The sequence below is a fragment of the Crotalus tigris genome, unplaced genomic scaffold (assembly GCF_016545835.1).
Source record: "Crotalus tigris isolate CLP2741 ecotype Arizona unplaced genomic scaffold, ASM1654583v1 scf7180000017744.3724543626:3957646, whole genome shotgun sequence".
NCBI lineage: Eukaryota > Metazoa > Chordata > Lepidosauria > Squamata > Viperidae > Crotalus > Crotalus tigris.
In genome coordinates, this window is record NW_024096611.1 from 2,295,532 (window position 1) to 2,322,869 (window position 27,338).

The window sequence follows — 27,338 nt, forward strand, 5'->3', positions numbered from 1 at the left end:
CAAGGGTGCCTGTGGGGGCCTGGGCAGGAGTGGGACAGATCTGAGGGTCTCTGGCAGAAGGGGGTGGGACCGGGGCAAGTGCCAAGGCATGGTCCACTGGGGCAAGTGCCAAGATGGCCACCACAAAATTGTACATTGGCTCCCGGCTGGCCTGGGCCAGGGCCAAGGCAGTGGGGGCCATTCCCTCCCACTGTTCCAGGATGGCTTTGCGGGCCACATGAAACCACTTCGCGGGCCACATCTGGCCCCTGGGACTTTTGTTTGACATGTCTGTACTAAAGATTGAACCCAGGACCTTGGGGTTTATCTGTGTCAAAGGAACTTCCCATTATATAAGGCACTTTCAAAGAAACAAAAGGATAAATTATTTCAAAGTTTCAGAAATTGTGCCTGCATGTAAACATCTGTGCAAGTGTAACTATAACCAAATAATCAGAATAAATTTTATTGATTTGTTTCTTTATTAATGGGGCCAGGATGAAAATAGTTTCTTTAACATCATCCTACCTCTTTGATTTATTTTTCATGTAGCTCAACTCTCATTGCAATATAAAGTCCTTTGTAGTTTTAAAAGCCTATCAAAATATAAAGCACTGAAACATTAATCTGGAAAAAGAGTTATGCCTATCATGATGTCACTATGGAGAGGAAGCATGAAAAATTAGAGAAAGAGTAATCCCCCAATCTCACAGGGACCCCCTTTCTTGCCTAAAGTGTCAGGAGAGGGAATGAACTGAGAAGCTTCCTAACACAGAGGACAAGGGTCAGGCTCCCTTCTGCCCTCCAGAAAGGTGGTCAAGGAGGAGGAGAAAGAGAATTAAGATAGGAAGGGATAGGCTACCCTGAGGTCAACTGCCTTTGTCTACTCCCTCCCTTGCCTCTAGGAGCTTCCTCTCCCAATCATTCCTTTGGGATTTTCAAAACTGCATGGATTAATAAAACATTTAACTTTATCATCAGGTTGCAGTTAGGATATTCAACACGATCCACAGTATTTAACCAAAGGGCCAGAATTCAACAGGTCATCATCAGGACGCATTTGGAATATTCAACAGGATCACAGCAGGCATCAAAAGGCTGGAAAGACTTGCTTCTCTGGAATAAGGATCCAGCTTCTGGGAACAACCATATGAACTGTTAAACAGAGGAAGCCCTGGTGGCACAGTTAGAATGCAGTATTGCAGGCTGATTCTGCCCACAGCCAGGAGTTTGATCCTGACCAGCTCAAAGTTGACTCAGCCTTCCAGCCTTCCGAGGCCGGTAAAATGAGGACCCAGATGGTTGGGGGCAATATGCTGACATTTGTAAACCACTCATGGAGTGCTGTAAAGCACTGTGGAGTGGTATATAAGTCTAAGTGCTATTGCTTACTTAACTTGCACTCTTTGTGCATAGCACTTACAGCAGGGTACATTACTGCTAAGCAGGGTGCCTGGCAATGCATTCAGATTTGGTCCTTATCCTACCTCAAGCATATTTATTTGTGATTAATAAAATACTCTCTTTCTAAAGGAAATCACTAGCCCCATATGCCACATATAATACTCCATTTTCAAAGCGAACGATCTCCCTGCCAAATAAACTGTTATTAGTCACTTTGCCTTGATTGCTCTTGAGGGAGGAGAATGAGAAGATTCTTATGCTGACATTATGTTTTTAAAATCTAGACACAAACTATTAAATATCTTAACTCACCAGTACTTTCAGACTCTTTAAAAGTGTATTAGCATGAGATCAACACAAAAGCTTCGCCGTTCCCTAGAACTAGTTAAAACTGTGTAAGTGACAGCAAAATTCTGTGCCTTGAATTCCAAGTAGCATCCAAAGAGCAAGACAAGAAACAGTGGATGAGAACTAATCAAGGAAAGGAGCAACCTAGAACTAAGGAGAAATTTCCTAACAGTTAGAACTTGTGTGGGTGCTCCATCACTGGAGGCTTTTAAGAAGAAATTGGACAGCCATTTATCTGGAATGGTATAAGGTCTCCTGCCTGAGCACGGGGTTGGACTAGATGACCTCCAAGGTCCTTTTCAACTCTGTTATTCTGTTACCTTTCTGATGGTAATTAAGGAAAGGATACAATGTATTATGTTTTTAAAGTGAACGTATTCAAAGATTTATCTTCATTTTTCAGATTCATGCTAAATATTTTAAAAACCCCGTAGAAGTTATGTATTCAATTTTGAAAATTAGGAATGGGAAGAACTAGCAAAACTTAAAGATAGCCTACAAAATAGAAGATAAAAAAGCTCAAAGTAAAAAAAAGGATACAATTATGCTAAGCATATGGTGAACAAACATTTAAATTACAGTCATTGAAGTGATATAAATACAGATCATCTTTTCATTTTAAAAGCATCTACCTGCTCAGGAATTTATTTACAAAGCAAAGCAGCATATTTTAGTCACAATACTTCGTCCTTTCATGAAATTTTATCATTTCTGGCAATTTGGCCAGAAATGATAAAATCTATAATAAGTGGAATTCATGGACTTTATAACACATTTTCTTCTAGGAAACAGCGCTGTGAATAACTCAAAAGCTTCTTTCTGAGCTGGAATGTTGCAGATCTATCAAGGTTGCCATTTCCAGATTTCCTTAACAATATCTCTAGTAGGTTAGAACAGTGGTTCTCAACCTATGGGTCCAAGGACCCCTGGGTGGGCCTGATGTCATCACAGGGGGTCCAAGAAAGCTCGACAAAATGTTATGATTTAAATCTTGAGCTACGTCTTGGGGTCTGTGGCCACAAAAGATATTTAAAAGAGGTCCATGGTGAAGAAAAGGTTGAGAACCACTGGGATAGAGGATTCAATACTTTCACATCACGCCACTGAGCCTGATTTAAAAGGTTACAATTATACTACTTACACTTAATCTCTGCCTAATTTCATGGGCCAATGTGGTCTCTGTGGTTAAGGTTCAAATACACCCTCAGCCATGGAAACTCACCATATTGCATAGGAAACCTACATATGAACACACATGCTTACTTGCTTCCAGGTTCCATCCAGAACTCACCATCAAATCTATTGTCTGGAGCAGGAGCCTCCAAACTAGGCAACTTCAAGACTTATGGACTTCAACTTCCAGAACTACTCAACCAGCATGTCTGTCCACAAGTCTTAAGGTTGCCGAGTTTGGAGACCGCCAGACTATAGGCAGGCTCTATGTTCAACCAGGCTTTCAAGAAATTGAACTATCCTACCCAACAACATCAAATAAATTAATAGGGCCGGATTGATTTCAAGGAAGAGGTACTAAAAGATAGCCGACAGGAACAAAACAAACAGAACACTGCTAAAGGAAAGACAAGAAGCAACAGATGGAAACTAAACAAGGAGAGAAGCAACCTAGAACTGAGGAGAAAGTTTCTGACAGTTAGAACAATTAATCAGTGGAACATCCTGCCTCCAGAAGCTGTGAATTCTCCAACACTGGAAGTTTTTAAGAAAAGACTGGACAACCATCTGTCTGAAATGGTATAAGGTTTCCTGTCTGAGCAGGGGGTTGGACTAGATGACCTCCAAGGTCCCTTCCATCATCATCATCATCATCATCATCTTCATCAGTTTTATACAGAGATTATCATCTACAGCTAATAGCTCAAAGCCCACAAACATGTTATTAATAAGCTGCAGTCAATGCTGGACTATGGCACTGCACTTTCTCAAGCACCAGTTGGCAGACTCATACTTGCATATACATAATCACCCAGGCTGAAGCAGATTCTCACAAACAAGAAGCAACAACAGAACAATGAGGCACACATGGACAATAATAATATATTGAATAATATGTAACATGAAAAGAATCTTCATATCACTCCTAACTTTATATGCCTCTATCTAGAACTGATAGCTATTTTTTGTTGACCAGGCCCAGAATAGACTTCCAGAAGTGGCATCCACAGAGAACCAGTTGTTCACATATTTGAATCCCAACACTGCCTCTATCACTGTAACCCTGCCTTTCCTGCTTTTTATTCCAGTCCTAGAAGACCTCAAAAATGTATTATTTTTCACACAAAAAGAGGATTTGTTCCAGCTTCTTGGCCATTTGTTCCAACTCTTGAGCATTTTTTAAAGCTTGTCCTTCTTTCTCTCTTTGACATTTAGTCAATTTGCATTCCTTATTTTCATCTAAATCTGGTTGTGAGTGTATATTATCAGATGGTGCATTCCATTACATCATAGGCAAGGAATAGAAGTTGCCCAGTGGCAGGATTGTCCTCTATCTATCATGTTTATTTTGCAAGGAAAGCACACATTCAAAGCAGCTATATTCAGTTTGGCACCTGTCATTTCTTTGTTCGAGTTATATCCTGCCTTTTCTTCAGAACTTCAGATCCAATACATAGTGCTACCTGCTCTCAATACCATCTCTGTGAGATAGCTTGGGCAGAGACAGAATGGCTGGCTCTGTGGCTTAGGGAGGACTTGAACCTGGCTCTTCTCCATGCTGGTCCAACACCTAAGTCACTATGCCATACTACTTTATTATATCCAGTCACCAATTATAATATTATAGGGATTACAGTTTTACCATTTTAACACTGCTTAAAATGCTAATGTATATTTAAAGTTGTCTATCACCTGGATATATGCATGTAGCAACCTTTTTACAAATATGTGACATAATAAAAAAATCAAAATATTTAGCTAGCTGGATGAAACTAGTTATTCAATGAAGAACAGGAATACCCTATTTTCAATTAAGTTTTTCTGTATAAACAGAAATCTTATTACTGTAACTTCACGGATCCTGTATAACAGTAAGCCTTCATAGCAGCTTCTCTAAAGATACTGGGACAAATTGACGAAAAACACCCAAAACAGCCCAATTTTAGTGCATGTCCTCTGCAGAGTGCTGTTTTTCACCCTCTTCAGCTTTTTGTGCCATCGAGATAGCAAATATCAACAGCTGTCATTGTTCCAACAGACTTTACACCATGGGACAAAGAAGTCATTTTTCACTGGACTCCAAATGTACAATTTGCCTCTCTTCCTGACCACTGTCTTAGAATAATGCACTGGCAGTCTCTTTGGAAATATTATAACTAAATTATAATCCACAATATCAATTAGTAGGATACTTAAGAGCTTCTCTGAATAACAGCAGATTGATGTTTCAATTACCCTATTTCAGCTTCTCATTCAGTTTTGTTATAAAAAGGACAGATATGCAACCAGAGGCCATGTTCACAAATCATCCATATTTTGCTTCATTCCAAAGTTTGATTGACACTTTAGTTCCCTTGGACTCGAACTTTCATTTTGGGCTGTTTCAAATGTCTGAATGGCCAGCACTGGGAAAAAGTAATAGCACTTAGACTTATATACCGCTTCACAGTGCTTTACAGCCCTCTCTAAGCGGTTTACAGAGTCAGCACATTGCCCCCAACCATCTGGGTCCTCATTTTACCGACCTTGGAAGGATGGAAGGCTGAGTCAACCTTGAGCCAGTCAGAATCGAACTGCTGAACTGCTGGCAGCCAGCAATCAGCAGTACTGCAGTACTGCATTCTAACCACTGCACCACCAGGGCTCCAAGACACATCTTTTGGAATTGTCCCCTTACTGAGTCTTTCCCTTACTTAAAGATCAGGACATTTGAGTAGCTTCAACCCATGACCTGCATCTGACCAGTCTTTCCCTCCAGACTGCTACTTAATTGTTGTTGGATCTGGAAAGGATCTTGAACATCTTCTAATCTAACTCTCTTCCTGGTGCAGGAATCCTCCTATCGAATGCAGTTCAATCTTTCCTTGAAAACTCCCAGCGATGAAGTATCCACAACTCCAAGGAGACAGGTTACTCCACTGCTTAACAGATCTCACAGTCAGGAAATTCCTCCTTATTTCAAATTTGGATATCTCTCACTGTAAAAGCCTCTGCCTACTGGTTCTTATCCTACCCTCAGTTGCTCTGGATAATAAATCCACATCTTTTTTCCTTTAAAATAGCTGTTTGTATTGGAAGACTGGTATCATAGCCTTCTTTTCTTTAGGCTAAACATACCCAAGTCCCTTTCAGGATATTTATCAAAGATTCAAGAGTCTGAGTAGACAGCATTTAGCTTCTGAAGCCATTCTACCTAGCAGAGGCTAATTCATTTTATAGCTCCTAAGAGATGAACTTGCAAGTACTGTTTCTGGTGGTGTGGCCAATTAATTAACATAATCTATAGTTGTACATTCTATAGCAGTTTTAATAAAGACTCACTAATCAGGCTCAGCCCTGATTTAAGCATGTCATAAGCTAAATCAAAAAAAAAAACTCCCACACCCTCCAAACAAACATGTTTTACAAATTACAACATGAGAATTCAGACAATACTCTAAACCAGGGGTGTCAAACTGCCCATGGGCTGGATGTGTCATTGTGAAACTGCGCCCACCCCATTGCCGGTAATGGCAAAAAAGTTGTGATATGTCGTGACACGTCATGTGATGTTGCGAGTTTGACACCGCTGCTCTAAACCAAAATGAAATAACCCACCTTAGTGTGTGTGTGAAGTGATTTTAATGTTTTTTTTAATGCTTTAATGTCTTTATGCTGTAAGCCTCCCAGAGTCATTGGAAATGAGATGGGCAGCAAATAAATTTAGATAAATAAATAAATAAATCATATCAAAAAGACTCCGCAGAAATCCCATTACATGCATATAGTACAATCTTACATGTATAAAAGAAGAAAGTTGGATTGAGTAAAATAGGGCTTCCTGTCAAATCAGATGCTGAAGAATCGAAACCTTAAGTAGCATTTCACAGGAGTTAAGCTGTGGACTGAAGTCCTGACTAATTTTAATGATTATTCCAAAGTTCCAGCTATTGATTTGGAAGAATATTTCAATCATTTTAACTGGAGACATAATTTAAGCTAAGGTCCAAAAGAATTCTGGCTTCAAAATTTAAAAAAATATTTATAAGTCTCAATGAACAAAGAGAGAGTTTATTCTGAAAACAGAAAAAAATACATTAAAAACACAGTTAGTTTGCAACTTATCATCATCAGCAAAATGTTTGTGCACAATTAATAAATGTGTATGATTCATGCGTTTAAATGAATTGACACAACTTAAATTGTAATTGTGTGCATTAACTCAAGAACTCTGTTTCTTCCAGTTCTTTGATCATATTAAGTGCTCCAATCAGGGAAGGCATATAAAAACCAGCAGAGCTTTGATCACACAGTTGTGGCCACCATCTTAATTTTTTCTTTTTAACCATACCCGGAAGACACTCCTGGGCTGTATATGCACATATAATATGTAAGCACGGAAAATTTATTTGAACCATCAGCAGAATGAAACAGAAGCAAGCACAATCATTCTATTTTCTCCTTCTTTACCTGTTTAGTGAAAGAATACAAATATCTTATGTAAAGAACAATTAAGAATGAACATGCCCAGAATGTCCCTCCATTCCCTACTACCATCATCAAACAGTTAGAAAATGTTTGGCTCCAATGGCAAGGGTTTGGCTGGGCTCAATTGCAAGAAAATAAAATAGCCTCTCCTAAATAGAACCTACATTTTGTATCCAAGGCATTGCTGCACCGTAAGCACTTTTTTTTGGTACACGTAATGGTTGTTCTTGGTCACACACTAATGAAAAAAAAAGGTTGCAAAACTGTACTGAACATCTGACCTTTATCCCCACAGCTGACAACCAACTGTCATCAAAAGATAGCAAAGGAACACCAGCTAAAACCCACCTATTTTGCTTGTTTTTTTTTTAAAGTCACGTTATTTAGATTTTTGACCGATATACTTATTTTCTGTCTGAAAATAACTGTGTTTGTACAACATGCTACCTTGCTAACCTTTACTTAACTGCATCATAATTTGAATTAACAAGTTGACTGGGTTCAGACAAGACACTGATCCATAAACTAGTCCTTATTTATTTCACTGTTATTATTTATTAAGTTTGTTATTTTATGTTGAATGAATCCAGAAAATGTGCAAAACCAGAAAGAGTTATGATACTATTATACAGGACACCTATAGCTCCCCCCAAAAAGAGGGAGTCAAGCTATTCTTCAAAGCACCTTACAATTAGAACAATTAATCAGTGGAACAACCTGCCTCCAGAAGCTGTGAATGCTCCAACATTGGAAGTTTTAAAGAAGAGACTGGACAACTATTTGTCTGAGCAGCGGGTTGGACTAGAAGACCTCCAAGGTCCCTTCTAACTTATTATTACTATTACTATTATTATTATTATTATTCATCACATTATTATTCAGACTGGATTTGGCATTTTTGTCTACCTATCGCATCCTTACCAAGGACCTGGGATAGGCATATGTGGATGTTTGAATTGATGTATTACAGATATTGTTGCAGGATGGAAGCTGTTCCTAATAAGGCTGCCTTTTGCAATTGACTAATGGTGCATTTCTCAATGCCAATGGTGTCCAAGTGGTGCTCCAGTTGTTTGGGATTGCACCCAAAGCGCCTATTATTATTGGTACTACTCTTGCTTGCTTTTGCCACAGTTGTTCTATTTCTATTTGTAGGTCTTTGTATTTTGTTATCTTCTTCAGTTCTTTCTCTTCTCTTCTGCTGTCTCCAGGCACTGCCATGACCATTATCCAGACTTTTTTGTCTTTTTTATCGACAATTGTTAACTCCAGGGTGTTATGTGGCAGGTGCTTGTCTGTTTGAATTCTAAAGTCCCAGAGCAATTTAACATTTTCATTTTCTATGACTTTCTCTATTTTATGGTCCACCAGTTCTTGCTTGCAGGCAAATTATATTTCTTGCAGATCTTCCAGTGCACTATTGTTGCTACTTTGTCACGCCACTGCTTATAGTCAGTCTGTGCGATCTTTTTTTTACAGCAACTTACCAGGTGGTCCGCTGTTTCTTCAGCTTCTTTGCATAGGTGGCACTTACTGTCTGTTGTTGTTATTGTTGTTATTATTATGTGGCTTAGGGTTACTGCCATGAACTGCAGCAACAAAAATCACTTGTAATCAAAGTTTTGGTGATGGTGTCATGGGGTGGGGCTGGACAGCCTAAGGTATTACATCCAATGACTACATGAAGGGGTAAAAAAAATCTAATAAGATTTGATGCCTTTCATTTCAGCCACTAAGCTGCAATAACCACCAAGATATGCAGGGAAGGCCTACGTACATACACACACACAAATCAACTAAAGATCAGTCACCTGCTTGGCATCAATGGACGCTATATCCCAATCAGTATGCCTAGAATTGCAATCCCATTTCTTCAGCAGAGAAAAATCTCGTTAAAAGTACTGGGATTTCCACTGTAATGTATATGCTTACTTAGCATGCCATCTGTCCGCAAAAAAGTTATTCAAAACGCTCACAGACGGCGCCCTCCCCCATCCTCAACAGGTGAAGGGACTTTTAAACAGTTTTGCTTCTAATTAAATGTCATCCACACCACAGCTCCAGAGTACTGTTTCGAAGTTCCGAAATACTGTTTCTCTTTTCCAGTCTGCAAAAGGCAAACGGGAAAACAAAACAAAACAAAACGGGGGGGGGGAGGGATGCTGCCACAAGAGTTACCTTCCACGGGTCCGACCTTTAAAATGAAAGAAAAGCGAGAATGAAGACCGAGTTCCGTTCAATCGAAACAGCGGAGCGCCAAGGAAATATTTTAGGACTACGGAGGGAAAAGTAGCAAAAGACTTGCCAGCCGGCACACGGGTCGAAACGCTCGCCTGTCAGAATTGTTTTGCATGCCGGGTGCAAGGAAGGGCTTAGCGCGCTCCCTCCAGCCTTTAGCAACGCGACAGGTACGGGGGTGACTAACCTGCCCTTGGCCGCTTGCGAGGTTCCCCTCCTCCCGCGTCTTTTTCAGGCGGAAGAACTTGGCTTTTCCCTGCGCGAAGGTCAAGTGGTCGGACGGTCACTCTTTCCCTCTCTCCGCGAGCGTCCCTTCCACTCTCCCCCCCTCTCTCCCCGTGTCCCCACGCCGCTTAAGCCGCGGCGGCCATTGGCTCTGGAGACAGGACCGGCAGGCAGCTATCGTTCCCACGTGATTCCAAGCCGAGGCAGGAGTGGAGCGAAGCGGGGCCACAACAACGCAGCTGTTAACGCGCGCTCAAGGAAAGGATCTGGCCCTGGATCGCCCGGTTGGACAAGCGGATCCGGGACATCTGTTGCTAATGAAGGGAAATTATTGATCCTGCAGTACCTTGGGGAGGGGGAAGGCGGTTGGATGTCCCACAAGTAGTTAGCCCCCCCCCCTCCAGTAAGCGTCCGTCTTTTACGAACCACCTGAAGTTTTTGATGCTTAACTCTGCTGTTGTTTCTGGCATTAGAATCCTTAGAATCTCATAGGCGAGAAAAATTATCCGGTCGTAGCGCATCTCTGCTGAGAAGCGCCAGTTCGTGGGGAAAGTCTGCATCGTTTTTAGATATACTTGGAAATAAGTCCCATTCGGATCAGTAGGGTAAAGAAGGGTTTACATAGGAGGAAAAATGAAGGAAGAATGTCACATATTCGACTCTGAGGTTAGAACCAGAGCCAGGTTGATGTAGGGGTCAGTCTAGAAACCAGGAGACTGTGAGTTCTAGTCGTGCTTTAGGCATGAAAGATTACTGGATGAATTTGCCTCCAGAAATTGTGGAACTGGAACAACTTGCTTCCAGAAGTTGTGAATACTCCAACACTGGAAGTTTTTAAAGGAGAGATTGGACAACCATTTGTCTGAAATGGTATAGGGTTTCCTGCTTAATCGGGGCTGGACTAGAAGACCTCCAAGGTCCCTTCCAGCTTCTATTCTATGCTATGCTATGCTATGCTATGCTATTCCATTCCATTCCATTCTAATTTGGGACAGTCACCCTCTCTCAGCCCATCTCACAGGGTTGGTGTGGAGAAAATGGGGAGGGGTTCAGGTAGTTCTCAACTACAACAGTTTGCTTAGTGACCATCCAGAGTTACAACAGCATTGAAAAAAGTGACTTATGACCATTTTTCATACTTATGACCATTGTAGCATCCCCATAGTCATGTGATTTATATTCGGAAGCTTGGCAACTAACTCACATTTATGACGGTGGCAGTGTCCCATGGTCATGTGATCCCCTTTTGCAACCTTCTGACGAGCAAAATCAATGGGGGAAATCAGATTCACTTAACAACCATGTTAGCAATTTAACAACCGCAGTGATTCACTTAACAACGGTGGCAAGAAAGGTTGCAAAATGGGGCAAAACTTGCTTAATTTTCTCACTTAGCAGCATAAATTTTGGGCAATGTGGTTGTAAGTTGAGGTCTACCTGTATTAGGGTATGTTTGCTGCCTTGAGTTATTTATGAAAATAATAAAGGAAAGATTAAAAAAAATCTTAAAAAAAGAACCCTTATTCAACTTATTTCCTATTTCCCACCCCATAATGTCTAGGGATGACAGGCTACAATTCCCATTGCTCCACCTAACATTACAGGTTGTTCTTGACTTAACAACCACAATTGGGACCAGAATACCCTTTCCTAAGTGATGTGGTCATAAAGTGAGTTGTGAGTTTTTTGCCATGGTCATTAAGCAAATCCAGCTTCTCCCATTGACTCTGCTTGTCAGAAGTCCACTGGGGAGGCTGCAGATGGGCAATCATGTATTCACAATTGGGCAAAGACTGGTCACTTTTTTCAGTGCCATCATAACTTTGAACGGTCGCTAAACGAACAGTCATTAGTCCACAACTACTTTATCCAAATGAAAGATCTCCATAGTAGTCTGAAAATTGCTGTGGTTTTCTTTCACTACCGTAAAGTGAGAGGAGAAACTGAAGTGAACAGAGTTGCATTTTCTTTAGAATGGGGCATTGCGTATATTGCTGAACTGTCTCCAACAATAACCATTAATGTTGGTCAGGCGTTTCCCTTGCTTGCATCATGTTGCATCCCATTCATATTTCAGCATAAGCCACAGCTAAAATACATTTTCAAATAACTGTGCTTTACAATTTTGCACTTGTGTGTTTAGTTAAACACAATGAACTCAGTAGAATTAATCCAAAGTGTATTTAATCCCCTGAACCATGATTATTCAGAAATCACTTTCTTGAGTTCAGTGAAATTATTCTTTTTCCCAAGTAGTTTGGCTGCAAGTAATTTCAGCCTTAAAAGTTCAGAAATTCTCAGAAAAACTATAAATGAAAATTATGGGCAGGATTCCAAAGAGCCTTATTCTCCATTTTTAGCATTCTTGCCTTCCCTGTTTTTCTTCTATATTTTATTCCCCTGGGGCCCATTTCCATATTTTTTTCTTCCAACATTCCATTGGAAAAAAGAAAAATATGTATTTTGACTGGGAAGAGCTGTCTGGAATATCCAAAATCTAATAACCTGCTGCTCTCTATTTCCGTGACATTAATGAGATTATATGGGAAAAAAAACTAGCATATGTCTATTCACTTAAAGAGCATATTTCATTATTATAGTAGTAGTTATACTGACTTAGAAAAGTGTATAAGGGCATAAGAGAAGCTGCCAGTTTTCTGTTCCGCTGTAAATCTTTCCATTTCCAGATGGTCTTAAACATCTCAGCTGCTGAAATCTTTAGAATATCTGTTTCAGAGGGGTTTATTTATTGCTCTTATAATTACTGTCTAAGCATTTGGGAGCCAATCACTCTCTCTCATCCTAACTCACCTCACAGGATTGTTGCGGGGAAAATGGGAGGAGGAAGGAGGTATCTTTGTGGCCTAGAGTTATTTATAAAAATAATAATAATAATAAAAATGGATTAACAAATAAAGATTAAAAAATAAATTAAAAATGAATGGCAAAATTCACCAAGAGTCAGCCAGCTGAGTTGATAACTTTATCCCAGTTGTTCCACAGGGGAATGAAGAAAATAACTTGAGAATTTCCATGATTCAACACGTTGAAAATTAATTAGGATGCCCCACAGAACTGCCAGAACTGCCCTGGTCAGGAATTTGATATATGGTAGATCTCAGTTTCTCCCTGTTCTATTCATTTCCTGTTATATCTTTGCCAGAAGGGTATTTCCCTTAAAAAAAAAAAAATCCTTTTGTAAGCAAATTTTTGAGGTCAACATTGCTTAGCTGAAGAAAAGTACTTTTTGCTGACTAAATGGGATATCTGTTACAAAAAAGAGACTCATTGCTTCATTATAATCTCCCTGCAACCAGTACATGTATTAGTTAGGATGGTGCTATTAAACTGCAATACTATGCATATTTTCTTGGGAATACGTCCCCCTTCCCATTGGTGAGAGATACTGTTCCCACAAGGTATCCAGGAATTGCCTCTTCTATGGATACTTTCCTTGGATGTTTCAGATTCTATACCACCTTTCAGGTGACTTCCAGGAATGCTTCTGGGCTCCATATGGGTCCAGTCTATCTGAAGAATCATCTCACACCAATGGGATTGGCCCGTCCCACCCACCTGGCACTGTGACCCTGCTACGGTCAAGGTACTGCAAGACCTGACATTGACCGGCATATGGCTCTGGGATAGGAATTAAAAATCTGAGACTTTCACAGTGGGGAAAAGTTTTGAAGCTACATGAAGTTTCCACTCATCCCTTCCTGGTTCAGCAAGCAAGAGGAAAAACAAGCAGGCTAGCTCGGAATGAGCTCTAAATTTTTATTGTTTTCTTAATATGAAGGGAAAAATCAAAATATGTTACTAAACTCCTTGAAATGAGAGTGGTCTTCCTAACTGCCATTACGGACACATAGATCTACCTGGTAAAACTGTGCCATACTTTCCTGTGAATAGAGAAGGGGATGGGGCTTTAAGAGGTGGGTTTCAGGAAGAAGGAGGGCCTTTTAGTTAATTTTCATAAGGATGCAACTGGAACCAGAGTTTCTCCTTCTGTTAAGACATAAAACCAAACACAATGTGTCTCATTTAAAACCAGGTTGTTCAACCTTGCCAACTTTCAGACTTCTGGACTTCCAACTCCCAGAATTCCCCAGCCATAAGTTGTCAAAGTTGGACGCCTTCGGTTTAAACAATATAAAAACCTTCACTGAAAATGGAAGGATATAATTTTTGCCTCCTCCTGATCATAACACAGAACAAGACAAAAGAAAGAGTGCACAAACGCAAGACTTAATTTCATTTAGCATTGTGATTTTCTGTTACAGCTAAACAAAGCCAGTGGTTGTAAATTCTTTTGTGTATCAGAATATAGACACAATACAGTCCCTGACCATAAAAAAATGGATTCCAAACCAAAGGCGCATGGTAGGAATCATTCTTTTGATAATTGAACATTTTTGAGATGATGGGAGTAGGCATTATCAGTAAGCTAAAAAAATTTTTTTTAAAACAAACGAAGTTTTTTGGTTTTCTTTTAAATTAATAAATCTGTCTACCCAGATAGTTCTTGAATTTTCTTATGCCAAGAATGTCAACATAGAAAGGAGACAATGAGCATTGATGGTAGAGGGACTGACAATCTTAGCTTAACATGTTTATAAGGCATTTTCACAAATGTCTGGATTTAAATCATTGGGCCAGTACAGGGGTAGTCAACCTTGGCTCTTTTATGACTCGTGGACTTCAATTCCCAGAATTCCTGAGCCAGCTTAGCTGGCTCAGGAATTCTGGGAGTTGAAGTCCACGAGTCATAAAAGAGCCAAGGTTGACTACCCCTGGGCCAGTACATACCAAGCTTTGTGAAAAAAAAATATTAAGGGCTGCAGATCACAGAAGTCTTGGGGCCAGATTCCAAATGTGGTCTAATGGATGGAGAGTAATGTCTCCTAAACTCCAAAGCAACATAAAAACAAGATCAAGTTGATTTTTTTTTCAATCCTCGCTACATTTTGGAGGGATTGGGGTCAGGAAGAAATCTGGAAATCTTCAAAAAAGCATGCTGCTTTTGCGATGGTGGCAAATATCTTGGATGCTGCTTTGCTGTAGCTTTTGTCTATCTTGACATCCAGGCATGGAAAATTTTTCTTTGGCTAAAGAGAATAACAGAATAATAACAGAAAAACGATGACAATCTAAGAGTACTTGCAATAAAATGTGCTTGTCCGTTTTAGCCCTTACTTCTAGACAAAAGTGAGGCATTCGTTACTATTGCTCCATTGCTACACATTGATAGAATTATAACCACCTTTGACTCTTGCTTAGTCAAACAGTAATTTGAGTTCACATACTGGGTTGTGCCATAATAGGTATGCTAGATTTTAATGTGTGAACCTAAAGCTTGTAAATAAAAATTTATTTCTTAGTACAAACTCTAAATCCATTTGTGGCTTATTCAATGGGCTATATTTAACCATGGTTTTGCATGGTATGGTTTGACTTTTCAAAATTCTCAAAGACAATTGAAAAACAGCACAAAACAACTATCAAATAAAACATGGAATGAATATTACATTAATTATAAATTAGCAGTTATATCAAAGTTTTATCAAACTTGCTCTCACAAGTTCATATTTCAAAAACTGTGCTGCTGTAAGGTTAGAAAATCCGTATTTCCTAGAAGTAGTCTTTTCTTAGTTCTGGAGGTGCTACTCAGAAATCTTAATGTCTTGCCACAGGCGATTTTGTATCCCAAGATGAAGGATTGAGACACAGGACAAGATTGTAGAAAAATATTTTTTTTCTAGGGCTGCAAGCATTTCTTTGACATCAGCCTCTCAACTTCTCATGATAAGAAGAGAAATTGTGTCCCCTTGACAGGGCTACATGAATCCTCAGAGGCCTGTGCATTAGACCCTGTTGTAGTGATGCTGGTTGATGTTACAAAAAGGGAAATTGGAATATCTGCCTCAATAGCACTAATCAAATGAAACTGTTCTCCTAATTATGAAATCTGATATTTTCTCAGCTAAGGAAAACCCACCACTTCTATTTTTTCTAAGCACTGTTGCTTTAAGAAAAAAATCAGAATCAAATTGATTCTTCAGTTCTGAAGTACTGATTTAAATATAGGAAGCATTGATCCCAATGGCCCAGTGTTTCCTACTCTAACATCATCTACTGTGGTTGCCTGGAATATTCTCAGAACTGAACTTGAGGCCTTTGATGAGCAGAGCATGTCCTCTAAGGAGTAATATGCCACCTTCCCTCAATTTGCCAAAAGACAATGGAGTATTAGGTTAATTGATTGATTAATGTAATTTCTTTCCTGACCCAGTCAAAAAGACTCTTGGTGACTTGATTCTTCTATTGGTACATCAATGACATTTTGATGGTGGGATGGGGAGAAAGCTTCCCTGACTTCTTTATAAGGCATCATTGTCAGAGCTTCATCTGACCTCTGAGGTCCATCATCAACATCTCTCTCTCAGTGCGCACAGTGTGCAGCTGACAACAACATGCCCAGGCACTGGTAAAATAAGCCTGCAGTTTAGTTCATACTCTAGCATGTCATTTTTGGCGACTGGAGATTAAAGACTCAGCTGTTCATGGATCATGCATTTCCTCAGCTGTCTTGATCCCTTGGTTAACTGATTGTGTTGCTCATAAAGAGTTATTTGTTTCAATTCAGCACCAGTGTGGACATATGAGTATCACAAAGAAATCTCTGTCTGTGTTTGATGTCAGCTTTTTGCCCTTAACAAGGGGGGGGAGGGGGGCATTTAAAAAAGAATAGAAACTTCATCTGCCACCCCCACCCACCCCCCTGAAAAAAAAATTAAGAAAACCAATCAAGAAATAGTACCACTGGAAAATGTTTCAGAGATTAAAAAAAAATCAGTTTATTTTATGATTTTCTTAGCATTGTATCATGATATCTTTATTATTTGCATGAGTATACAACTTATGTAACAAGCCAGATGCTTCTTGTGTGTATGTATGTGAATATGTCCATGCATGCATGATGTGTATGACTCCCTCATTGTGGGACAAATTCAGATATTTCAATGGTTTAATCAAAAAATGGTTCATCTATACAAGCATTTAAAAAAGGGATTTATTCTTTTCTCTAAATTAGCCAAACCCAAATCCTGCAATTGTTCTTCATATGTTTTAGTCTCTAGGTCTTTAATCATCTTAGTCGCTCTTCTTTGCACTTTTTCCAAAGTCTCAACATCTTTTTTGTAATTTGGTGATCAAAATTGGTTGCAGCATTCCAGGTGTGGTCTTACTAAGGCTTTATAAAGTGGTACTAATACTTCACATGATTTTGATGCTATGCCTCTGAGAAACTTCGTAACAGTGAGGGCAATTAACCAGTGGAACAGCTGCCGTCAGAAGTTGTGGGTGCTTCATCACTGGAGGTTTTTAAGAAGAGGCTGGACAGCCACTTGTCTGAAATGGTATAGGGTCTCTTGCTTGAGCAGGGGGATGGACTAGAGGACCTCCAAGGTCACTATCAGCTCTATTTTGATTGATTGACTGAAAGTATGAGGAATGATATTCTCACAGAAGGTGATAGTGTCTAGTTGATCTTGGTGGATCAAGAAGAAAAAGTCTGAAACAGGTTGGACTTAGGTAATTTTTGGGTGGGAGACTTTTGATAGTTTTTTAGTTAGAATATATTTAATTTTTATTCTTTTATTTTTGGACCACTATGATTAAGAACTGACTTTTAGCATTTCACAATAAAAATAAAAGCCATTAAAAGATGCAGTCAAATTCCAGAGACTAAAACCCAGACAACTCTGGTGTCGGTCCCAGTCTCAGTAGCAATGACAATCAGTTCTCAGGCTCTTATAGAAAAGTCCCATTATCACAACCTTCAGAAAAAAAAAGGTAGAAATAGGGACTTACAGAACCGCAGGAAAGGCTGTTCCATAAAGTAGAGGCTACCTGGTTCCAGAGATACCTGCGCACCAAGTCATTCAGGGCTTTATAAGCTAAAATCAGCATTTTGAATGGACCTATTGAAAGCTAATAACAAAGAGGTTATATGGCTATAGTGGCTTTCACCCACCTGTGTGCAAGCGGCTACATATTGTACCAACTCCATACCCCAAGTAGCTTTCAAAGGCTGCTTTATATGAAGCACATTGCAATAATCTAATCTACAGTCAGTCAAGGTGAGAGATGTACTTGACAGGTCCTCCTGAACCAGATTAAAGCCACAAATGCTAGCTAGATCAATCAAACGTGAACAAAAGGTCTGCTAGCCATGATCTCTACTTGCAAATTTAGCACTGCACATGAGTCCAGATGAACTCCCAAGTCATGGGTTTGCTCTTTCAGTGGGTGGAGGTAGTAGTCCTACCCCAGCGAGAGATTAAAACCAGAGTATACAGAAAACCAGCCGGTTACTGGATCAACTGTAGCTACACATAGGTAGTCCTTTAATTATGGGCATAATGAAGCCTGTCCATCACGTTCATAACATGTGACAGTTGTAAACTAGATTGGTCATATGATTGACTTGATTTTATAATTTTTTGTGGTGGTCATTAAATGAATCTGTGGTCGTTAAGAGAATGCCATGGTCATTAAGCAAACCAATGGGTCATCATGGGTGCAGTTTTGCTGAAACCTGGAAGGAAATGCTGTTTTTTCAGCAAGACCAACACAAAGTGTGGTCACATGATCGGGGGGAATAACCATCAGAACTTTGAATTTGGGTAATAAGTATTGCCCCCCCCCCCGGTAGACCTGTCGGAATTTCTAATAGTCGCTAAGCAACTGCTCAGAACCCTGTCTATGTATGGTTCACCTTCATCTTGTTTTGTCACAGTCAGACACCCAAAGCTTCCAGACACCAAGTCAAGAACTCTAGAGTATCTTTGGCCCGGTCTGGGGAAGAGATCCAAGTTATCTTAGAACACAGAATAACAGAGTTGGACTTTGAAGTTTTCTAATCTAACTCCCTGCTTGAACAGGAGACCCTATGCCGTTTCAGACAAATGGCTGTCCAGTCTCTTCTTAAAAACCTCCAGGGATGGGGCACCCACAACTATTGAAGGCAAGCCATTCCATTAGTTGATTGTTCTCTGTGTTAGGAAATTTCTCTTTAGTTCTAGATTGCTTCTCTCCTTGATTAGTTTCCATCCTTTGTTTCTTGTCTTGCCTTGGAAAATAACTGAAATCCACAAATGAGCCTTTTGACATTTCACCCCAAATTAACGGGTAACCTATCTGAGTGGTTTCATGTAGAAATGATGAGGTAGGGATGGGATGACTGACCACTGTTATGTTCCACAAGTAAGGTCTACTGGGCTGACCTCTTTGCCCTCTCTCCTGTGTAGATATGTAGTCACCAGACTGAATTTAGCTTGAGGTAGTCTACCTAAAGAAAGGGTCTCCAACCTTGGTGAATTTAAGACTTGTGGACTTCAACTCATAGAATTCTCCCAGCCATCCATGGGAGTTGAGGTCCACAAGTCTTACAGTTGCCAAGGTTGGAGACCCCCGAGAAGGACAGAATGCCTTGGGATTGTCCAGAGAACAAATATTGCAATTTGCTGTTGGATTACAAAAGGAGATTTCCCCCTCCCTTCAACAGAAATATTTCTTTGAGAGAAGGCATTTACTTTTTCATTAAAAAAACAACCACACCCAAGTGCCCTAAACTAGTTTGACATGGTTTCATAATCTGAAATTGCTGCATGCAAAAACTCTTAACAAAAGCTAACAGCAAAGGCAAACATCTAAGGATCTAAGTAGGCATGAAACAAAGGCAAGGCTTTGCTGCCACCTATTGGTAATACAAGGAATGTTTTATACATAATACAGTTTGAGTATTGAGTACTGTATTTTATTTCATCAGTTCATCCCTACAAATTTTTATGTTTGAATTTGGTAGTGGATGAAAGTGAGAGAATTAACTGCTGTGTTACAGTCTTTTTCTCCAATCAGATATAGATCTTGGGATCATGGAAAGTGGCAATCCAATTCATGTAAAAAAAACCAAACTAGAAAAGGCTGTCTGACACATCACATCAAATCATAACTGGATTTGATTTGCTGGGCTTGCAAACCCAGATATTGTGACTGTAAATCAGGATTTCCAATTTTTTGAATTCTGAAAACCCTTTCAATTTTCACAATATCTAAAATCTCTGAGGATGGTACCTTAATTATTAAGATGATTGAATTTTTGGCACGGCATAAGCTTTCGAGTTCTTCTGAAATCTTCCTCTGGGCAAGATGTTTTTTTTTTTTTAAAGTAGAAATGGGGGAAATTATTTTTAAAAGTAGCTTCTAATGATGATGAGAAGTGAGAGAGTTTCCAGTATTGCAAATTAGTATAATATATGATTCCATAATACTGGACTCTCAAATGGCCTGTATTATGTATGTTGGAGTTTGGTCATGTTTGAGATTCAAGGCTGTATCTCCTAATCAATTCTAATCATAATGTTGAGGCTTTTAAAAATAGCCTCTGTCGATTTATGATATTTGATTAATTTCATTTTTTTCTTTTGCTGCCTGAAATTAATAGGAAGTGAAAGGAAGTGGATACAAAATAAATATGATTTGAAAAACAGATTGTGATTTAAAAAAATGCTGTCATGCTCTTTTTTGGAACAGTAATACTGAACATATGACCCAGATTGGGAGCAGAACTTTCATTGCTAGGGCGTTGAGGTCATTGAATGAATCACTCCCAATTTTACAACCTTTTTTTGTCACAGTCTTTAAGCCAGGGGTAGGCAACCTTGGCTCTTTTATGACTAGTGGACTTCAACTCCCAGAATTCCTGAGCCAGCCATGCTGGCTCAGGAATTCTGGGAGTTGAAGTCCACAAGTCATAAAAGAACCAAGGTTGCCTATCCCTGCTTTAAGCAAATCTGGCTTTCCCCATTGACTTTGCCTATCAGAAGCTCCCTAGGAAGGTTGCAAATGACAAGCCCAGGACCATGGGACCATCGTAACACATGCAACCATCGTAACACATGTCAGTTGCCAAGCACCCAAAGTTTGATCACATTACTGTGGGCCTGCTGCAATGTTTACAAGTGTGAGAACTGGTCATAAGTCACTTTTTAGTACTGTTATAACTTTGAATGGTCCTGAAAACAAATGGAAACTAATCAAGTAGAGAAGCAACCTAGAACTAAGAAGAAATTTCCTGACAGTTACAACAATTAATCAGTGGAACAACCTGCCTCCAGAAGCGGTGAATGGAAGTTTTTAAGTAAAGATTGGACAACCATTTGTCTGAAATGGTATAGGATTTCTTGCCTGAGTAGGAGGTTGGATTAGATAGAAAACCTCCAAAGTCCCTTCCAATTCTGTTATTCTGTTCTGTTCTATTTGGAGGATTACTTGTGGTTGCTCAGCTACTTGACAACATCTTCATACATTTTCATCTAGGAAATCCCTGACCATAACAATCCCATGTAATGGAGCTCCATTTCCATCTGTCTTGTTTGCCATCGTTCGATCCCTAGAGACTAAAATGGAAGATCTGTAACTTGAGCTGGCCACAAACAAGGAGCGTATATTGGAGGTGCTGACCCTTTGAGAGCTGTATGCAACGAAATTTCATTTTGATGAATGCCAATTGGTGTACTTTCAAAGTGACAATAAAGTTGTTGTTGTTGTTGTTGTTGTTGTTGTTGTTGTTATTATTCTGCATTTCATTCATTTATTTTTGGAGCGCTGAAAATATTTAGTAAATAGGGATGTCTTTAGTGTATGTTGATGATAGCCAAGAGTATTGTCTGAAATGCTGAGAGGAATGACAAATGTTTTAGGTGGAACAACACATTAATATGGGAAATTCCGTTAGTAAATGCCACAATGGGTAAGATAGCACCAAATACATGCCTCTATTTTTCTTCCCAAATGCCAAATGTACATGTTCATCCAGAACTTTGAGAAAAATTCATTTTGACTGTGCTGGAAGGACAGATCAATAGCTCTGTTTTTTTTTTCCAGGCAGAATAAGAAATACAACAAAAAACTTTGGAGGTGGAATAATTTAATTTTCAAAATGTTTGCTCATAGCTTCTGCTGCTCTTTGCATGATAGCATAAAGAGTAAATCAAGCATCTTCATTGCAGGTCTGGAAGATTCAGAGTTCAGAAGAAGTATCTCTATGTGTAGTTTTACCTGTGGAGGTGTGTGTTTAATAATAAACACATAACTGTAGTCATTAGAGGAAGATTGGGGGAAACAGTGACAGTAAGGAATGACTAATATATTTGGAAAATCTGAAAGACTGAAGATCGAGATGGAGATAAACATAGAAGCATTTATTTATTTATTACATTTCTATTTTTAAGCAGACATCAAAAGAGTTAATGTAGGCTTTTCCCCCCTTTCAAAATAACTAAGATCACTCAGTGAAACAAGTCTGCAATAGAACCTGCAGAGGAAAAACAATTGCACAAATATAAATGTATGACTTATGGCTTCCAGTGGTATTTTAAGGATTTATTACAGGGCTGACTGAGACAGTATCCCCTTTATCAAATGAATGATTATCCAGAACAGGAAATATAAACAATGAGGTCACAGGGAGATGAGGCATAATGTAATTATGATTATATCATTGAAAGGTACCATTAAAAATGAATTTGATTTCTTTATCTAAATCAGCACATTTCCATCCTGAGATCTCTACTAGAAAGCAAAAATATAAAATCTGATCAAAAGCCTTCACGAGGGAGTTCTGACATGGAGCTGAAAGTGAAAAAGTGATTGTTCACGTATTGCATGCTTTGCTTTGTCAATAAAGCCGCAGTTGGACAGGGTCACTGATACACTAATTCTAACTTATTCAAATGGCTTTGCAAGATGAATGGACCTATCCGGCATTTTTTAGCATCATATAATTTTTCAACAAGTTGCTTACATTTCTCATAAAAGTTTTGGCTCATAGCGCAAGCCTTTTTCTGGCACCATTACTATCATTAAACATTCAAGCAGACTTTGTGATATCCTAGAACAGTGGTTCCCAACTTTTCTATACCCCGTACCCCTAGAATGCTTCTGATATATTCTTGCACTCCTTACAAAAGTTTGAAATAACGGCAACAAACTATGCATATACACTATAATTTTGAAAACCTAAGTTTTCGCACCCCCTGGAATTTTGTCTCGCACCCCCGGGTGGTTCGAGTACCCCTGGTTGGGAACCCCTGTCCTAGAAGGAGGCAAAGAAACTGGCTATGGTGATCTGGTATCCTCTTGGTTGGATTATTGTAATATATGGTGTATCAAACTGTCTTTCAGGATGAGCTGGAACTTTAAGTCCAACCTGTGGACTTCAATTTCCAGAATTTCCCAGGCACCATTCTGGCTGAGGAATTCTGGGAGTTAAAGTCCACAAGTCTAAAAGTTGCAAAATTGGACACCCTTGCTTTAGATAGTGCCAATAAAGCTGTGAGAGCTTAAGCTGGAGGTGGGTATGGTAGTCATGTGATGCCAACACAGGCTTCCAATCAATTTCAATACCAAAAGCACATGACATCTTCTGGTCATCTAAATTATGCTCAGTTTAGAATTATATGAATATCTACCATCCTATACCAGAAAATCATTATTGGGAAAACCTGTAAGTATGCAGAGGGAGGGGGAAGAATTTGATATAACAGTTCACTGATTACATCTGATAATGTCCAATAGGTTTCTACATTTTCCATTCTATTTGGAGAAGGCATATGAATTTGGGATAATTTTAGGATTCTCACCCTATTGGGAGATGCAGCAGATGACCAGGCTTCAAGCAGATCTCAGGAATTCACTATTTTGCAGCAAAGAACTCTTAATTATGTTTTTATACAATTTTGAACTTTGGATTTCTTTTTTCCTTTGTTTTTGGTTGCCTGATTTCTAGCTGGATGCCTTAACATTACACCAAACTGGCTAATATGTTACATGAAACTGGCAAATAGTGTTTCCTATAACATCTTGTAACTTACATACAATATTCCTATTAAATATTATCAAAAGTATTTTTTTTGTAAAACTCAATATTTAAAAAAAATCTTCAGGAATATTTGCTCTGAATTTCAGAATAGATTTGTTATCTTCATATTTATTTATGTTGGCTTATATCTATTCTTTTCATTAGATTGTATATAAATTGCTCTATACCTTCTTGAAGTTCTGCCTCTTTATCCTCAACCTTATTCTTAGAATTCATTTGAAAGTACTTGATAAACTTATTTTGATTTGAATCCCAAATCTTTCAATCCTCCAAAGAGAAGGGAGAGTGACGTCTTCAAGCAGTGTGCCTTCAAGCCGTATGGTCCAGGAGTTATGCCTTAGTGATTGGAATTAAACATGTATTTGCTGCTAACTCATCCATCATAGCATTTATTAATGGGATTTGCCATATTAATATGTTGTTCCACCTAAAGCATTCGTCATTCATCTCAGCATTTCAGACAATGCCCTTGGCCATCATCAACACACACTAAAGAGTCAAAGAAATCCCTATTTACTAAATATTTTCAGGGTTCCAAAAATAATAATGTTGAATGAAATGCCGAACATTACATGGGATTGTTATGGTCAGGTATTTAACAGAACTACAGAACCAACCATCCTAGGGTAGGGCAAAAGAACTTAAGAAGAAGTCTGTTGGAAATGTAAACATAAGTCAGGTACTTATTATCATGTATGGTGGACATGTGTTGAAGCAAAGAGGTACTGGAAAAAAATACAAACTTGGCTAGAAAAGATGTGGGGAAAACACGTAGATTTTAAACCTGAACTTTTTTTATTAGGTATTATGCCAGAAAAGATTGATAAACAAAGTATATATTTGATTTTACATGTGATAACAGTGGCAAGAATCATATTTGCACAATATTGGAAAAAGGAAGAATTACCATCAGAGGAAGAAATAATTAAAAAAAATATTAGAATGTGCAGAAATGGACAGACTTACTATGAGGCTGAAAGAAAAAAAACAGAATACTATCAGACTTGGAACTTATTTTATCAATGGCTGGAGAAAAAAAATAAAGGATTAGGAATTAAATTTGTATTAGTGAATGATAAACTCAGACAACATGTTGTTGAATAAGTACTATTGAATTGTATGGAAAAAATTAATAAAAAAATTACAAAAGAAGAAGAAGAAGAGGAAGAGGAAGTAGTAGTAGTAGTAGTAGTAGTAGTAGTCTGGACACGGCTCCCTATTGACCCAAAATACATCCTTATTCTTAACTCGGAAGATCAAACAGAGAAGACAGTGGGTGACAATTGATACTTTTTTGATGCTCTTCCATTAGAAGCTCACTCAGTGCTCAATAACTACTGTTTCAGCACTATTTTCTTTGCATTTTAAAATAATTAGATCTTAGACCTATTTGCTGTATTTAAGATAAGTCATTTTACTCATTTAGATGGACATTTTAGTCCCTGCAGTTTAATCTCTAACCATATTTTAATTTTAATTTGTATTATTTTATTTTGTATTTTACTGCATTTTCCCATGTTAATTGTACAGGATTTATATAAACAATTAAATCATCACATTCACCATCAATCATCAACAGGAAGTAGCCACCCAGGAATTGGATCACATACAAAAAGCCGAAAGTAACATAGAAAATGAAATACTTACAGATAATGGTTTAAAATATCAGATTCAAAATACCTAATTGTCATTTCTAAAAACATGGAAGGAAAAATGTTTCAAGATATATGGTGAAACATCATGACTAATCAAGCAGAATATTTCTATGTAAATCACTTAGTTAAAAAAGCATTTGGCTTTTTTTAGAGTAGAGTTTTCTAATCTTGTCATTCAAGCTAATTAATTTTGGTTTATTCAAATTAAAATTTTGTTTTTGTTTTGTTTTGTAAATGTGAATTTAACATCCCAAAGACCTCTGGTTATTATGCAATCTGAAAAGTTTTACTCTTTCAGATGGTTATTAGAGCATAAATGCGATGTTTCAGAAATCTTTGTTTTTGCAATTTTATTGCTATCATCATTGTCCTAGCAATTTACTAGTTTTCCAAATTTGTCTGCTCTGCCTCCCAGTTGTTATGTTTTGGAAGATTGCCACCACCAACACCCAAACTCTTTGTGTGAAAAGCAAAGATGAATTCCCATTGCATCTGGCTTGACCGTAGTGCAATCTATGCTGAGGATGTTGAAATAACTAATTCTATAAATAATGGGAAAGATAGGAAGATACATGATTTTCATGAAGATTCACTGTGGTCTGAAAAGCAAGAAAATATTCATTAATGATGGCTTGATACAATGGTAGCTGACAACAGCAAATCCAAGATGAGTCAAGAAATGGGAAAGAGAGATGATAAACTTTCAATGCCAGATTTGTTATAATTTATTTTTTAAATGTATTTAAAGGGGATTGAAGCAAATAGATTAGGTACTGGGGAATTTCCCAGTTTGACCATGCTGCTGAAAATTGATTTTATCTATTGTACATTCGTATTACTCCAAAGTTAATGACATCTAGAAAGTTTAAAATCGTAATAGTTTTTTATTATAATGTTTTCATTACTATATGCAACATGGTGAAAGTGTAGAACACATGAAAACTGAATAGTATAATTCAAGGAGCATTATTTCTATAACCACAAGAGTTTGTATTCTTCCTTCCTGTTGATCAGAAAACCCTATCACATTATTTGATAATATAGAAAAACCAAAGATGCAATTCCCTTCTTGTTGTTTTGTCTATAGTTCCCTTTACAAATCTCTTATCTTCATCAGAACATCTCACTGTGGACAAATCTGTCACTGTGAAGTATGAATAAGACACTGCCTAGACTTAATGTATTAAAAGGGCAAGTGGCTGAGAGCAAAAATCCAGTGATTGGATTGGTACATAATTATAAATTTAACCAAAATGGAGCATTGTTTACCCAAAAAGAGCCAAGAAAAGTATGAATGGCAGCAATTAAAGAAAGATCTTTAATTCTGATTTAAACAGACAAGCCATGAAATAGCTTCCTCTTTTTTGTGGTTGTTTTTGAAGTGTTGTTCAGCAGAAGGAAAATGCATCTGTTTGGACATTCATTTCTCTCCCTTCCTCTTTCCCTGGTAACAGCATTTTGATAGACTTAGCATTAATATGTATTGTTTCTTATTGGAATATAAATTCAGACACTCTTAAATTTGTGGGAATCATGTGTGCTAATTTTGGTTCATTATATTACTATATTTATGTCCTCAAGAGATAAACTCTGGGGTGGTATATAGAAACAAAATCATGAAAACAAGTCATGTATAAAACATTGGAATTCCCATAGCAAGATGAAATGACATTTCTTACTTCCAGATGTATCAAAGAAGAAACAGTGATTATCCAATCATCATGAAGCTTTGAAGGCTGGTTTTCACAGTTTTGCAAATTGTAATAACGGGACTTACCTCTGGGAGTAAGATGCTCCAAAGATTAAAAGTTATGCAGAAAGAGCCGGCCTTTTGGTCTACAACATCCTCACATCCAAAGGGATGGGAACTTAAAAGATTATCTCTTGATACGTTGACAGATGAT

The 27,338-nt window shown here is 38.3% G+C and overlaps 1 protein-coding gene across 8 annotated transcripts in view; it reads right to left on the reverse strand.

Annotated features, from left to right (window-relative positions):
* The window catches only part of PPFIBP2 (PPFIA binding protein 2), a 140,317-nt gene extending 130,307 nt beyond the window's left edge, over positions 1-10,010 (reverse strand). For 2 of the 8 annotated variants that reach the window (XM_039340375.1, XM_039340377.1), the window contains exon 1: positions 9,797-10,010. The gene's annotated coding sequence lies outside the window, so the exon portion shown is untranslated. The remainder of the gene's footprint in view (positions 1-9,796) is intronic. The other 6 variants (XM_039340376.1, XM_039340380.1, XM_039340382.1 and 3 more) reach the window with 4 other exon arrangements.
* Positions 10,011-27,338: the final 17,328 nt, after the last annotated feature.